General features: G+C 49.0%; 1 pseudogene; it reads left to right on the top strand.

The window, feature by feature from the left end:
• Positions 1–1,541: 1,541 nt before the first annotated feature.
• The window catches only part of LOC124020290, a 35,930-nt pseudogene continuing 23,051 nt past the window's right edge, over positions 1,542–14,420 (top strand).

Raw genomic sequence — 14,420 nt, 5'->3', positions numbered from 1 at the left:
CTCTGTGTCCAGCCCTACCAGCTAACAGTAGAGACTAGTAGTCAGTCTTCCTCTCTCTCTGTGTCCAGCCCTACAAGCTAACAGTAGAGACTAGTAGACAGTCTTCCTCTCTCTCTGTGTCCAGCCCTACCAGCTAACAGTAGAGACTAGTAGACAGTCTTCCTCTCTCTCTGTGTCCAGCCCTACAAGCTAACAGTAGAGACTAGTAGACAGTCTTCCTCTCTCTCTGTGTCCAGCCCTACCAGCTAACAGTAGAGACTAGTAGACAGTCTTCCTCTCTCTCTGTGTCCAGCCCTACCAGCTAACAGTAGAGACTAGTAGACAGTCTTCCTCTCTCTCTGTGTCCAGCCCTACCAGCTAACAGTAGAGACTAGTAGACAGTCTTCCTCTCTCTCTGTGTCCAGCCCTACCAGCTAACAGTAGAGACTAGTAGACAGTCTTCCTCTCTCTCTGTGTCCTGCCCTACCAGCTAACAGTAGAGACTAGTAGACAGTCTTCCTCTCTCTCTGTGTCCAGCCCTACCAGCTAACAGTAGAGACTAGTAGAGACAGAGACACAATGTCACTGTATGGAGCATCAGCAGCACAGCCACAACAATGGCCTCCAGTGTTGTGAGTGCCAGGTAGTGACTCATACATAGAAATATAATCCACAGAAAAGGGCTTGGAACCTCTAACCCTGGATATTTGACTGGTATATGGATGGGTACACTTCACATTGGCTGTCAGTCCACCCATAATGCCATCATTGACTTGAATGGCGTGGGTCGTTCTATGCATTCTGCTTCTATGTACTCATCTATGACCTATGTAGACCAGTGTAGGGAGGAGGAGAGTGTGATGAAATACAGCAAGGCAGTTCCTCTTATTCCTCATAACAATGTGATGGAATGGATAGATGGCTGGATAGGGCCTGATCAACACTTGATGACGTAGGCCAATACCACAGGAGGCTGCTGACGGAAGGATGGCTCATAATAATGGCCGTGATTGACCACATGGAAACCATGTGTTTTATGTCTGTGCTACCCGTCCACCCCAACTAAAGTGCCACCAACGTCCTGTGGCCTAGACACATAGAAGGTTGCAGCTCCACCACCCACCAACACTTAACGATCCCTCTCTTCTCTTGAACAATTTCATGTCGATTAAATTGGCTCACACAGGTAGACCGTGAATGGGCCTCCGATTGGTTCTCTAATTTAAATGTCTCCCTGTATTTCACTGTATCAAACTGAGTAGAATTTAGGCGAACCAACTGATCAGAAAAAAACGCCATTGGTGAGGATTTATTGAGTACCCAGTAAGGCTAGCTTGTTGCACCGTCATAAAAAATATTCCTCTGTCAAACGTAATGTTGTGGAACCCATGTCCACTTGAATGAACTGTACACAACCGAGTCCCCCTGTACAATCCCCTCTTCCGACGCTAGGGGGCAACGTCACAATACCTTTTGGAATAGACGGACTTCACCACCGAACCACAGAGATTCTAAACCCGAAACAGGAAGTAGGAAGTAGGAAGTAGCAAATAACTTTTACAGTTGGCTAGCGATCTATACAAGTGGATGTGTTCAAATAATTTTTGGATTGACCCCCCAAAAAATAACGTTATCGTTAGCTAGCCTGCGTCATTGGATCAGCCATGGGAAAGGGTGGTGGTACATTTGAGAGGCTTCTTGGTAAGATATGAGTATCTAAACATTTTACACCGGTGATTGTTTTTTTTGCGTATTGTTTTGGCAGTCGTCTGGGGCTGTGACACAACCCTGCTAACAAGCTAACATTAGCTAACGTTACCTAGCTAAACATGGCATTGTCTGTGTTCAGTTCGACGATAGGCCTCTAATCGAGTATCGTCTTTTCTATCGAGTATTGCAGTGTAACTGCTTATCGATAACATGTCATTTAATCTACCAAAAACTATATTTACATGCCAGGCATTTTGTCTAGCCTAGGTTAGCTTGGCTAGCTAGCATGCTAGCAATGCAATCAGAGGACGTTGTGTGGGGGCGCTGCGCCCCGATTTTCCCGACATAAAATAAAAAATATTAACATATTTGTTTAGTTGGATAAGCCCCGATCGATCGTCAGACATAAATAATTGTTTTTATAATTTGCATAACTTTCATTATTTGCCATCCAGCTAGCTAGTTGTTTTAGATATATTAGCTCGTTTGCTAGTAGTAGCTTAGTTGGCTATCTATCCAGCTCACTGCGCCAGACAACGTCCCCAGACATCTGTTCTTATCAGTCTCGTCGGAGACTAACTTCAACCCCTAAACAGTTTAGACAACTCGCTGACAACTGTAACCATCAGTAGATTGCTTCAAGTGCTCTGATGTTATTGAGGGTGCCAGTGCCTATTGTTGAGCCCTGTGTTGGCATAATAATTTAAGGCCAACACATCATAAACTGGCCAACAGAAAAGGCCGAAGGTTTGTGTCAATCATAATAACATACAGGTTCATTCCCGGTTACAGACGTTTCCTCTTAGTTTTGCAACAGCTGCAAGCTAGTTAGTTACTGTGTAGAAATGCATTCCATAACAACATACCTTGACCCACTCACTATTAATCACTAACTAGGCCTACCCCACCCCCATCATTTCCTGAATGGAGAAATCCTCTGTTTCATACCTACAGTGATCGTATACTATGATCAGTTATATTTGTATAGGCCCACACGTCATGCCTGGACATGTTCATGTTTTATTGTGATGTGGGAAAGGCTGCTTTCTGAGTCATTAATGGTTTTGAATAGGCGCTAGTCACAATCAATATCACCTGCTCACAAGCAAACACACAACTCCACTGTTTAGAGAAATAGCCTATGCTTTCAGGTGTAAGGTTTTGTCTTATCCACCCTGGTTAAAAGACCCTCACACTTCTCTTTTCTTACTAACCCTGACTTAGCTGATAGCTACTTTATTGAGGAAAAGTGTACTTGCTACGACTGTGATATGTGGTTGTCTCACCAAGCTATTTTAAGATGAATGCACTGACTTGACTGTAAGTCGCTCTGGATAACCGTTGTCCGCTGAATGATGTAAATGTTTATGATGATCTTGAATGAACGACATGTGAGACACTGAATCCTCTCCTCTCTGTCTGCAGATAAAGCAACCAGTCAGCTGCTGCTGGAGACAGACTGGGAGTCCATCCTGCAGATCTGTGATCTCATTCGTCAAGGAGACACACAGTGAGTAGTAGAGTGCCGACCACGGCCCTGATCAAATACTTAGCATCCTTCCTTCCTTCCTTCTGGTAATCACTAGCCTAATCTCTGTGATTGGATAATTGCAGTGGAGAGGTCCTTAAGTGTTTCCGTGACGAGGCCAAGGAAGGAAGGAAGGAAGGAAGGAAGGAAGGAACCATTTGAAAATAATTGGAACTGGCCCCATGTTTCTCCACACGATAGAAGTGTGTCTGGTCTGATCAGTCTTTCTCTTCCTGCAGGGCGAAGTATGCCATCGGAGCCATTAAGAAGAAGCTGATGGATAAGAACCCGCATGTGGCCCTTTATGGTCTTGAGGTGGGTTACGAGACTGACCAATGCTGCGTGGATCTACGCTGAACCACTCCCCACTTGTAATGACACGATCACAACCTTCTAGTGCTGCTTTACAGGATGGCTGATCAATTATTCACATTGGGCCATATTCAGATGTTTTGAATAATAAATGCGTTCAGGAAATGATATCCAGGTGTATTTCTACGCCTCCATCACACCGACAGCGTCAGTCCGTTTGGATACACCAGAGGTACGTTAGTTTCCAGTGGAAGGCTGCGTTGGCCTTGCAGCATTGCAGAGGCAGTGTGTTCTGTGTGATGTATAGGATGGATGTATGGAACGTAAGCATCAAACTGTCGACGGCTGGACACAAATGGTAGCGAAAAGGTGCATGTTGAACTTTTGTTGCCCACATATCCAGATGATGCCGCGTAACTTTTTGCGTAATGACGCTGTCGGTGTAACCACGGTGACAGGCTAGTTCCATAGTGAAAGGTCTGACGTGAGGCGTAATCAGAAGAATTATAGGCCTCTGTGTTGTGAAGTGTGATTGAGTGTTTCTTCCCCCTGTCAGGTGTTGGAGTCAGTAGTGAAGAACTGTGGTCAAACGGTCCATGATGAGGTGGCCTGTAAAACCACCATGGAGGAACTGAAGGATCTACTGAAGGTGACCCTGTCTTGATTCACCACCTCTACACCTCCTCCACCCCCTCTACACCACCCCTTCTACACCTCCTCCAGCCCCTCTACACCTTCCATTCACCCCCTCTACACCACCCCTTCTACACCTCCTCCAGCCCCTCTACACCTTCCATTCACCCCATCTACACCACCCCTTCTACACCTCCTCCACCCCTCTACACCTTCCATTCACCCCCTCTACACCACCCCTTCTACACCTCCTCCACCCCCTCTACACCTTCCATTCACCCCCTCTACACCACCCCCTCTACACCTTCCTTCTACACCTCCTCCACCCCCTCTACACCTTCCATTCACCCCCTCTACACCACCCCTTCTACACCTCCTCCACCCCCTCTACACCTTCCATTCACCCCCTCTACAACACCCCTTCTACACCTCCTCCACCCCTCTACACCTTCCATTCACCCCCTCTACACCACCCCTTCTACACCTCCTCCACCCCTCTACACCTTCCATTCACCCCCTCTACACCACCCCTTCTACACCCCCTCTACACCTTCCATTCACCCCCTCTACAACACCCCTTCTACACCTCCTCCACCCCTGTCATGCACCATCGTTCTTAGCATCATAGCAGAGGTATACTCTTAATGATCGACTATGAAAAGCCAACTGATATTTACTCCTGAGGTGCTGACTTGCTGCACCCTCGACAACTACTGTGATTATTATTATTTGACCATGCTGGTCATTTATGAACATTTGAACATCTTGGCCATGTTCTGTTATAATCTCCACCCGGCACAGCCAGAAGAGGACTGGCCACCCCTCATAGCCTGGTTCTTCCTAGGTTTTGGCCTTTCTAGGGAGTTTTTCCTAGCCACCGTGCTTCTACACCTGCATTGTTTGCTGTTTGGGGTTTTAGACTGGGTTTCTGTACAGCACTTTGAGATATCAGCTGATGTACGAAGGGCTATATAAATTGATTTGATTTGATGATAGCAGTCTTTCACTTCGATGATTTCCCAGGTGGGGCACAAAGGCTCAAAGGTCAACATCAAGAGCCTCTTAAACCAAAAGTTTCAATTGAAACCAACTGAAGCCAAATCATTTTAAGCAGGTTACTCAGATGATTCTCTCTCTCACCCTCCCACTCTCCACTTGCTCAGTTCCACTCCAGGGAAGCTCCATTGAGACCTGGATGACCCCGTTCTGATGGGTCATTCCTTAAAACAAGGGATGGAGTCAGACCTAATGGTGTCACGTCCTAACCCTTACCTCCACTCCTTGTTGTATAGGAGTGTTACTCTAGAGTGGACTAGTCTGCTGTGGTCTTCTACAGGCTGACATCCCATCAATCTCCTCCTTGTTGTATAGGAGTGTTACTGTAGAGTGGACTAGTCTGCTGTGGTCTTCTACAGGCCGACATCCCATCAATCTCCTCCTTGTTGTATAGGAGTGTTACTCTAGAGTGGACTGGTCTGCTGTGGTCTTCTACAGGCCTACATCCCATCAATCTCCTCCTTGTTGTATAGGAGTGTTACTCTAGAGTGGACTGGTCTGCTGTGGTCTTCTACAGGCCTACATCCCATCAATCTCCTCCTTGTTGTATAGGAGTGTTACTCTAGAGTGGACTGGTCTGCTGTGGTCTTCTACAGGCCGACATCTCATCAATCTCCTCCTTGTTGTATAGGAGTGTTACTCTAGAGTGGACTGGTCTGCTGTGGTCTTCTACAGGCCGACATCTCATCAATCTCCTCCTTGTTGTATAGGAGTGTTACTCTAGAGTGGACTGGTCTGCTGTGGTCTTCTACAGGCCGACATCTCATCAATCTCCTCCTTGTTGTATAGGAGTGTTACTCTAGAGTGGACTGGTCTGCTGTGGTCTTCTACAGGCCGACATCTCATCAATCTCCTCCTTGTTGTATAGGAGTGTTACTCTAGAGTGGACTAGTATGCTGTGGTCTTCTACAGGCCTACATCTCATCAATCTCCTCCTTGTTGTATAGGAGTGTTACTCTAGAGTGGACTGGTCTGCTGTGGTCTTTTACAGGCCTACATCCCACCAGAACAGTTATGTTTGTGGTGAGCCAAGAGATTGAAGGGACAGGAACATTAATGTTTGTGGTGAGCCAAGAGATTGAAGGGACAGGAACATTAATGTTTGTGGTGAGCCAAGAGAATGAAGGGACAGGACCATTAATGTTTGTGTTGAGCCAAGAGGATGAAGGGACAGGAACATTAATGTTCGTGCTGAGCCAAGAGGATGAAAGGACAGGAACATTAATGTTCGTGCTGAGCCAAGAGGATGAAGGGACAGGAACAGTTATGTTTGTGGTGAGCCAAGAGGATGAAGGGACAGGAACAGTTATGTTTGTGGTGAGCCAAGAGGATGAAGGGACAGGAACAGTTATGTTTGTGGTGAGCCAAGAGGATGAAGGGACAGGAACAGTTATGTTTGTGGTGAGCCAAGAGGATGAAGGGACAGGAACATTAATGTTCGTGCTGAGCCAAGAGGATGAAGGGACAGGAACATTAATGTTCGTGCTGAGCCAAGAGGATGAAGGGACAGGAACAGTTGTGTTTGTGGTGAGCCAAGAGGATGAAGGGACAGGAATCAAACTACACATTAGAATAATAAAAACATGTTAGAATTTCAATTTAGGTCAGAAAAGGAATGTCTTGGTTTTTATGTCGACTGCCAGTTTTACAAGATGCAACTTATTGTGACCTCAGTGTAGAAACAGGGAGTGTTAGGCTGGAGCACTGAAGTACTAATCCAATCACGTGAGGGCTTCTTCTGGACGAGGGGGAAGTTCTCCTCGACACTGATCTTGGGTCAGTTTTGCCTCCCCTGCCGCCCCACTAATGGTTAAGGTTTGGAGTGGGGGGGGAAGCTGACCCTAGATCTGAACCTAGAGGAAACTTCAGCCCAGAGTGCTCCTTGTGGAAGGAATGCCCTCTCTTTCTCTGGAGCTCTTGTGGTTGAGTTGGGTAAAGGAGGGAAGCTAAGACTAGGCTGTGACCCAGTCAGCTGACATGGGCTTGCCTCCCAAATTACACCCTGTTCCCTAGTGTGCTACTTTTGACCAGGGCCCACATAGGACTCTGGTATAAAGTAGTGCACTATGGGGGGAATAGTGTGTCGTCTGGGACGTAACCATGGCGATCACACCACACCAGAACGGCTGTAATAACACAGCAGACACCTCTCCCTCTGATTTCTCCACCGTGTCTAGATAGCAGACGTATTCATGGTCCCTCTACTACTGAAATCAGCTTCATGGCCAGCTACTAGTTGTACTAGTTTTTACACACACAGTGTAATCTGTCAGGGGATATGGCTGAGCCTTGTGCTGCTGACTCCAATCCTTATGACCTTTTCACCCTGCGTCTTAGCCTCATAATCACCCACTCGTGCTGTAGTGAACTGCAGACCTGGGTTCGAAGTCTTCCAAATATTTCTGGTGTTTTGCTTAAACCTGTCTGGAGTGCCAGAATCTGCAGGGTTTACCGTTTTCAGACTATTCTATTGGTTGCATTGCTCCCGGTGAGCGAAATAAAGCCTTGATCAAGTAATAATAATAATATATGCCATTTAGCAGACGCTTTTATCCAAAGCGACTTACAGTCATGTGTGCATACATTCTACGTATGGGTGGTCCCGGGGATCGAACCCACTACCCTGGCGTTACAAGCGCCATGCTCTACCAACTGAGCTACACAGGACCAAAAAAAAAAAAAAGGATTTTCAAATAGTATTTGAACCCTGTATTCTGACAACCTGGGAGCTGGCCAGAGGTCTTTCAGTTTTCCACATAGAAATGTAGCCTAATGAGTGGAGTTGACACGATTCCTTACAAGACTGTCAATTGTATGTTCTACACAATGCATTTCTATCTGCAATGTACAGAATAAGAGACTGATTTCAGTTTTATTGATAAAATATGTATTTTTAAATATTTATTTTTAACCTTTATTTAAGGCAAGTCAGTAAAGAACCAATTCTTATTTTAAATGATGGCCTAGAGGCAGAACGACAGATTTGCACCTTGTCAGCTCGGGGATTCGAACTCACAACCTTTCGGTTACTTGTCCAACGCTCTAACCACTAGGCTACGCTGCCGCCCCTATTCTACCTGACAGTTATATCTGTTCTACACAACGCATATCTATCTGATTGTGAATGGTATGTTAAGGGTGCACCCTCTTGAACAGTTCATTTGGATACACTATACAGCATGACATTGCAGTCTTTTGATTGGCTCCCCACCCTTGTCAGGTGACCTTCTGTTGACTTCCTGATGGTGATGTCATAGCTTGGTCACACGCTGATTCAGGTCAGACCGACTGAGGGACTTCCCAGCACAAGTCTCTACTCTCTGTGAGAGAACACAGCGAGACGACACTCTGAACATGTAGTCTCTGAAGTGACGTCTGGAATGGGATTATTTAGTGGGGGAAAGGACTGAAGGAAACCATTTAGTTTGAAGTATTTCTCTAGAGACTTGTTGGTCTGGTAAAACAAGTCTCTACCTAGGTTAGAACCTTGTTTCAGTCAAGGTGTAGAACCTTGTTTCAGTCTAGGTGTAGAACCTTGTTTCAGTCTAGGTGTAGAACCTTGTTTCAGTCTAGGTGTAGTCATATTATATTATTATAGTATAGCCTAGTATTATCAGTCTAGGTGTAGAACCTTGTTTCAGTCTAGGTGTAGAACCTTGTTTCAGTCTAGGTGTAGAACCTTGTTTCAGTCTAGGTGTAGTCATATCATATTATTATAGTATAGCCTAGTATTATCAGTCTAGGTGTAGTCATATCATATTATTATAGTATAGCCTAGTATTATCAGTCTAGGTGTAGTCATATCATATTATTATTATTATTATAGTATAGCCTAGTATTATCAGTCTAGGTGTAGTCATATCATATTATTATAGTATAGCCTAGTATTATCAGTCTAGGTGTAGTCATATCATATTATTATTATAGTATAGCCTAGTATTATCTTCTATTCTGGAAGAAGTAAGTGTTGTGTTTGTCAGGGGACTGAGCTGCCCAGTTTTGTGTGTTTTTAAATGCAGTTTATCTGTCTATAAAAGTTGTTCTTGTGAAGTTGTACATCACCACTCACTACAGTGTATCTGTGACAATAACTCAGTGAGTGGTGATGTACTACAGTGTATCTGTGACTAACTCAGTGAGTGGTGATGTACTACAGTGTATCTGTGACTATAACTCAGTGAGTGGTGATGTACTACAGTGTATCTGTAACTCAGTGAGTGGTGATGTACTACAGTGTATCTGTGACTATAACTCAGTGAGTGGTGATGTACTACAGTGTATCTGTGACTCAGTGAGTGGTGATGTACTACAGTGTATCTGTGACTATAACTCAGTGAGTGGTGATGTACTACAGTGTATCTGTGACTCAGTGAGTGGTGATGTACTACAGTGTATCTGTGACAGTAACTCAGTGAGTGGTGATGTGTTACAGTGTATCTGTGACTGTGACTCAGTGAGTGGTGATGTATTACAGTGGTGATGTACTACAGTGTATCTGTGACTGTAACTCAGTGAGTGGTGATGTACTACAGTGTATCTGTGACTATAACTCAGTGAGTGGTGATGTACTACAGTGTATCTGTGACTAACTCAGTGAGTGGTGATGTACTACAGTGTATCTGTGACTGTGACTCGGTGAGTGGTGATGTACTACAGTGTATCTGTGACAGTAACTCAGTGAGTGGTGATGTACTACAGTGGTGATGTACTACAGTGTATCTGTGACTGTGACTCAGTGAGTGGTGATGTACTACAGTGTATCTGTGACTCAGTGAGTGGTGATGTGTTACAGTGTATCTGTGACTAACTTAGTGAGTGGTGATGTACTACAGTGGTGATGTACTACAGTGTATCTGTGACTAACTTAGTGAGTGGTGATGTACTACAGTGGTGATGTACTACAGTGTATCTGTGACTGTGACTCAGTGAGTGGTGATGTGTTACAGTGTATCTGTGACTATAACTCAGTGAGTGGTGATGTACTACAGTGTATCTGTGACTGTGACTCAGTGAGTGGTGATGTACTACAGTGTATCTGTGACTGTGACTCAGTGAGTGGTGATGTACTACAGTGTATCTGTGACTATGACTCAGTGAGTGGTGATGTACTACAGTGTATCTGTGACTGTGACTCAGTGAGTGGTGATGTACTACAGTGGTGATGTACTACAGTGTATCTGTGACTGTGACTCAGTGAGTGGTGATGTACTACAGTGTATCTGTGACTGTGACTCAGTGAGTGGTGATGTGTTACAGTGTATCTGTGACTATGACTCAGTGAGTGGTGATGTACTACAGTGTATCTGTGACTGTAACTCAGTGAGTGGTGATGTACTACAGTGTATCTGTGACTCAGTGAGTGGTGATGTACTACAGTGTATCTGTGACAGTAACTCAGTGAGTGGTGATGTGTTACAGTGTATCTGTGACTCAGTGAGTGGTGATGTACTACAGTGTATCTGTGACAGTAACTCAGTGAGTGGTGATGTACTACAGTGTATCTGTGACTCAGTGAGTGGTGATGTACTACAGTGTATCTGTGACTAACTTAGTGAGTGGTGATGTACTACAGTGGTGATGTACTACAGTGTATCTGTGACTGTAACTCAGTGAGTGGTGATGTACTACAGTATATCTGTGACTGTAACTCAGTGAGTGGTGATGTACTACAGTGTATCTGTGACTGTAACTCAGTGAGTGGTGATGTACTACAGTGTATCTGTGACTATAACTCAGTGAGTGGTGATGTACTACAGTGTATCTGTGACTGTAACTCAGTGAGTGGTGATGTACTACAGTGTATCTGTGACTGTGACTCAGTGAGTGGTGATGTACTACAGTGTATCTGTGACTAACTCAGTGAGTGGTGATGTACTACAGTGTATCTGTGACAGTGGTGTGTACTCAGTGAGTGGTGATGTACTACAGTGTATCTGTGACTCAGTGAGTGGTGATGTACTACAGTGTATCTGTGACTGTAACTCAGTGAGTGGTGATGTACTACAGTGTATCTGTGACTCAGTGAGTGGTGATGTACTACAGTGTATCTGTGACAGTAACTCAGTGAGTGGTGATGTGTTACAGTGTATCTGTGACTCAGTGAGTGGTGATGTACTACAGTGTATCTGTGACTGTAACTCAGTGAGTGGTGATGTACTACAGTGTATCTGTGACTGTAACTCAGTGAGTGGTGATGTACTACAGTGTATCTGTGACTCAGTGAGTGGTGATGTTTTGCCCCTTGAAACAGACGGAGCCCAACGTGAGGAATAAGATCCTTTACCTGATCCAGGCCTGGGCCCACGCCTTCCGCAACGAGCCCAAATACAAGGTGGTTCAGGACACGTACCAGATCATGAAGGTGGAGGGTAAGTCAGATCCCAGATCAGCCCCTAGCCCCCTAGACACTCCTGAAGACCTGAGAAGATTGGCTCGGTGGAGGAAACACAGTGGCAGCTGTCATCCCTTCCTTCCTCAGGTGTCCTCAGGTTTTCCATCGGGTCTGGAGGTTGGCTATGATCTGGGATTCAGACACACAGTCACTAACACACAGCAAAACAGAATGGAGTAGTGTCACAGTAAATATTGATCTTGTATTAAAAAAAAGCTTTGTCCTGTATTGTTGGACATCTTGCATCTCCTGTTGTTCCAGGTCACGTGTTTCCAGAGTTCAAGGAGAGTGACGCCATGTTTGCTGCAGAGAGAGTAAGAGTCTTCCTCTCACTGGTGTTGTTCTGGTTCGATACATCCTTACTACTGAATGTTCTCAGCTTGTTAGGAGGACCTCTAATGTCTCCCTCTGTGTCCAGGCTCCAGATTGGGTGGATGCGGAGGAGTGTCATCGCTGCCGGGTTCAGTTTGGAGTGATGACTAGAAAGGTAAGGTAACATGGCAGACTGGCAGGAGGACGGACTGGCAGACTGGCAGGAGGACGGACTGGCAGGAGGACGGACTGGCAGGAGGACGGACTGGCAGACTGGCAGGAGGACGGACTGGCAGACTGGCAGGAGGACGGACTGGCAGACTGGCAGGAGGACGGACTGGCAGACTGGCAGGAGGACGGACTGGCAGGAGGACGGACTGGCAGACTGGCAGGAGGGCGGACTGGCAGACTGGCAGGAGGGCAGACTGGCAGGCAGGAGGACGCAGACTGGCAGGAGGACGGACTGGCAGACTGGCAGGAGGACGGACTGGCAGACTGGCAGGAGGACGGACTGGCGGACTGGCAGGAGGACGGACTGGCGGACTGGCAGGAGGACGGACTGGCGGACTGGCAGGAGGACGGACTGGCGGACTGGCAGGAGGACGGACTGGCAGACTGGCAGGAGGACGGACTGGCAGACTGGCAGGAGGACTGGCGGACTGGCTGGCAGACTGGCAGGAGGGCGGACTGGCAGGAGGACGGACTGGCGGACTGGCAGGAGGACGGACTGGCAGACTGGCAGGAGGACGGACTGGCAGGAGGACGGACTGGCGGACTGGCAGGAGGACGGACTGGCAGACTGGCGGACTGGCAGGAGGACGGACTGGCGGACTGGCAGGAGGACGGACTGGCGGACTGGCAGGAGGACGGACTGGCAGACTGGCAGGAGGACGGACTGGCAGGAGGACTGACTGGCAGACTGGCAGGAGGACGGACTGGCAGGAGGACGGACTGGCGGACTGGCAGGAGGACGGACTGGCAGGAGGACGGACTGGCGGACTGGCGGGGAGGGAGGACGGACTGGCAGGACTGGACTGGGACTGGCAGGAGGACGGACTGGCAGACTGGCAGGAGGACGGACTGGCAGACTGGCAGGAGGAGGACGGACTGGCAGGAGGACGGACTGGCAGACTGGCAGGAGGACGGACTGGCAGACTGGCAGGGGGACGGACTGGCAGACTGGCAGGAGGACGGACTGGCAGACTGGCAGGAGGACGGACTGGCAGGAGGAGGACTGGGACTGGCAGGAGGACGGACTGGCAGACTGGCAGGAGGACGGACTGGCAGACTGGCAGGAGGACGGACTGGCGGACTGGCAGGAGGACGGACTGGCAGGAGGACGGACTGGCAGGAGGACGGACTGGCGGACTGGCAGGAGGACGGACTGGCGGACTGGCAGGAGGACGGACTGGCGGACTGGCGGACTGGCAGGAGGACGGACTGGCGGACTGGCAGGAGGACGGACTGGCGGACTGGCAGGAGGACGGACTGGCGGACTGGAGGACGGACTGGCGGACTGGCAGGAGGACGGACTGGCGGACTGGCAGGAGGACGGACTGGCGGACTGGCAGGAGGACGGACTGGCGGACTGGCAGGAGGACGGACTGGCAGACTGGCAGGAGGACGGACTGGCAGACTGGCAGGAGGACGGACTGGCAGACTGGCAGGAGGACGGACTGGCAGACTGGCAGGAGGACGGACTGGCAGACTGGCAGGAGGACGGACTGGCAGACTGGCAGGAGGACGGACTGGCAGGAGGACGGACTGGCGGACTGGCAGGAGGACGGACTGGCAGGAGGACGGACTGGCGGACTGGCGGGAGGGAGGACGGACTGGCAGACTGGCGGGAGGGAGGACGGACTGGCAGACTGGCAGGAGGACGGACTGGCGGACTGGCAGGAGGACGGACTGGCGGACTGGCAGGAGGACGGACTGGCAGACTGGCGGGGGGGAGGACGGACTGGCGGACTGGCAGGAGGACGGACTGGCAGACTGGCAGGAGGACGGACTGGCAGACTGGCAGGAGGACGGACTGGGACTGGCAGGAGGACGGACTGGCAGGAGGACTGGCAGGAGGACGGACTGGCAGGAGGACGGACTGGACGGACTGGCAGGAGGACGGACTGGCAGGAGGACGGACTGGCAGACTGGCGGGAGGGAGGACGGACTGGCAGACTGGCGGGAGGGAGGACGGACTGGCAGACTGGCAGGAGGACGGACTGGCAGACTGGCGGGGGGGAGGACTGGCGGACTGGCAGGAGGACGGACTGGCGGACTGGCAGGAGGACGGACTGGCGGACTGGCAGGAGGACGGACTGGCGGACTGGCAGGAGGACGGACTGGCGGACTGGCAGGAGGACGGACTGGCGGACTGGCAGGAGGACGGACTGGCGGACTGGCAGGAGGACGGACTGGCGGACTGGCAGGAGGACGGACTGGCGGGGGGGGGGGGAGGGAGGACTGGACTGGCAGACTGGGAGGAGGACGGACTGGCAGACT

Source organism: Oncorhynchus gorbuscha, unplaced genomic scaffold (genome assembly GCF_021184085.1).
Source record: "Oncorhynchus gorbuscha isolate QuinsamMale2020 ecotype Even-year unplaced genomic scaffold, OgorEven_v1.0 Un_scaffold_800, whole genome shotgun sequence".
Lineage (NCBI taxonomy): Eukaryota > Metazoa > Chordata > Actinopteri > Salmoniformes > Salmonidae > Oncorhynchus > Oncorhynchus gorbuscha.
The sequence above is the reverse complement of the archived record's forward strand: the minus strand, read 5'-3'. Positions and strand labels throughout refer to the sequence as shown.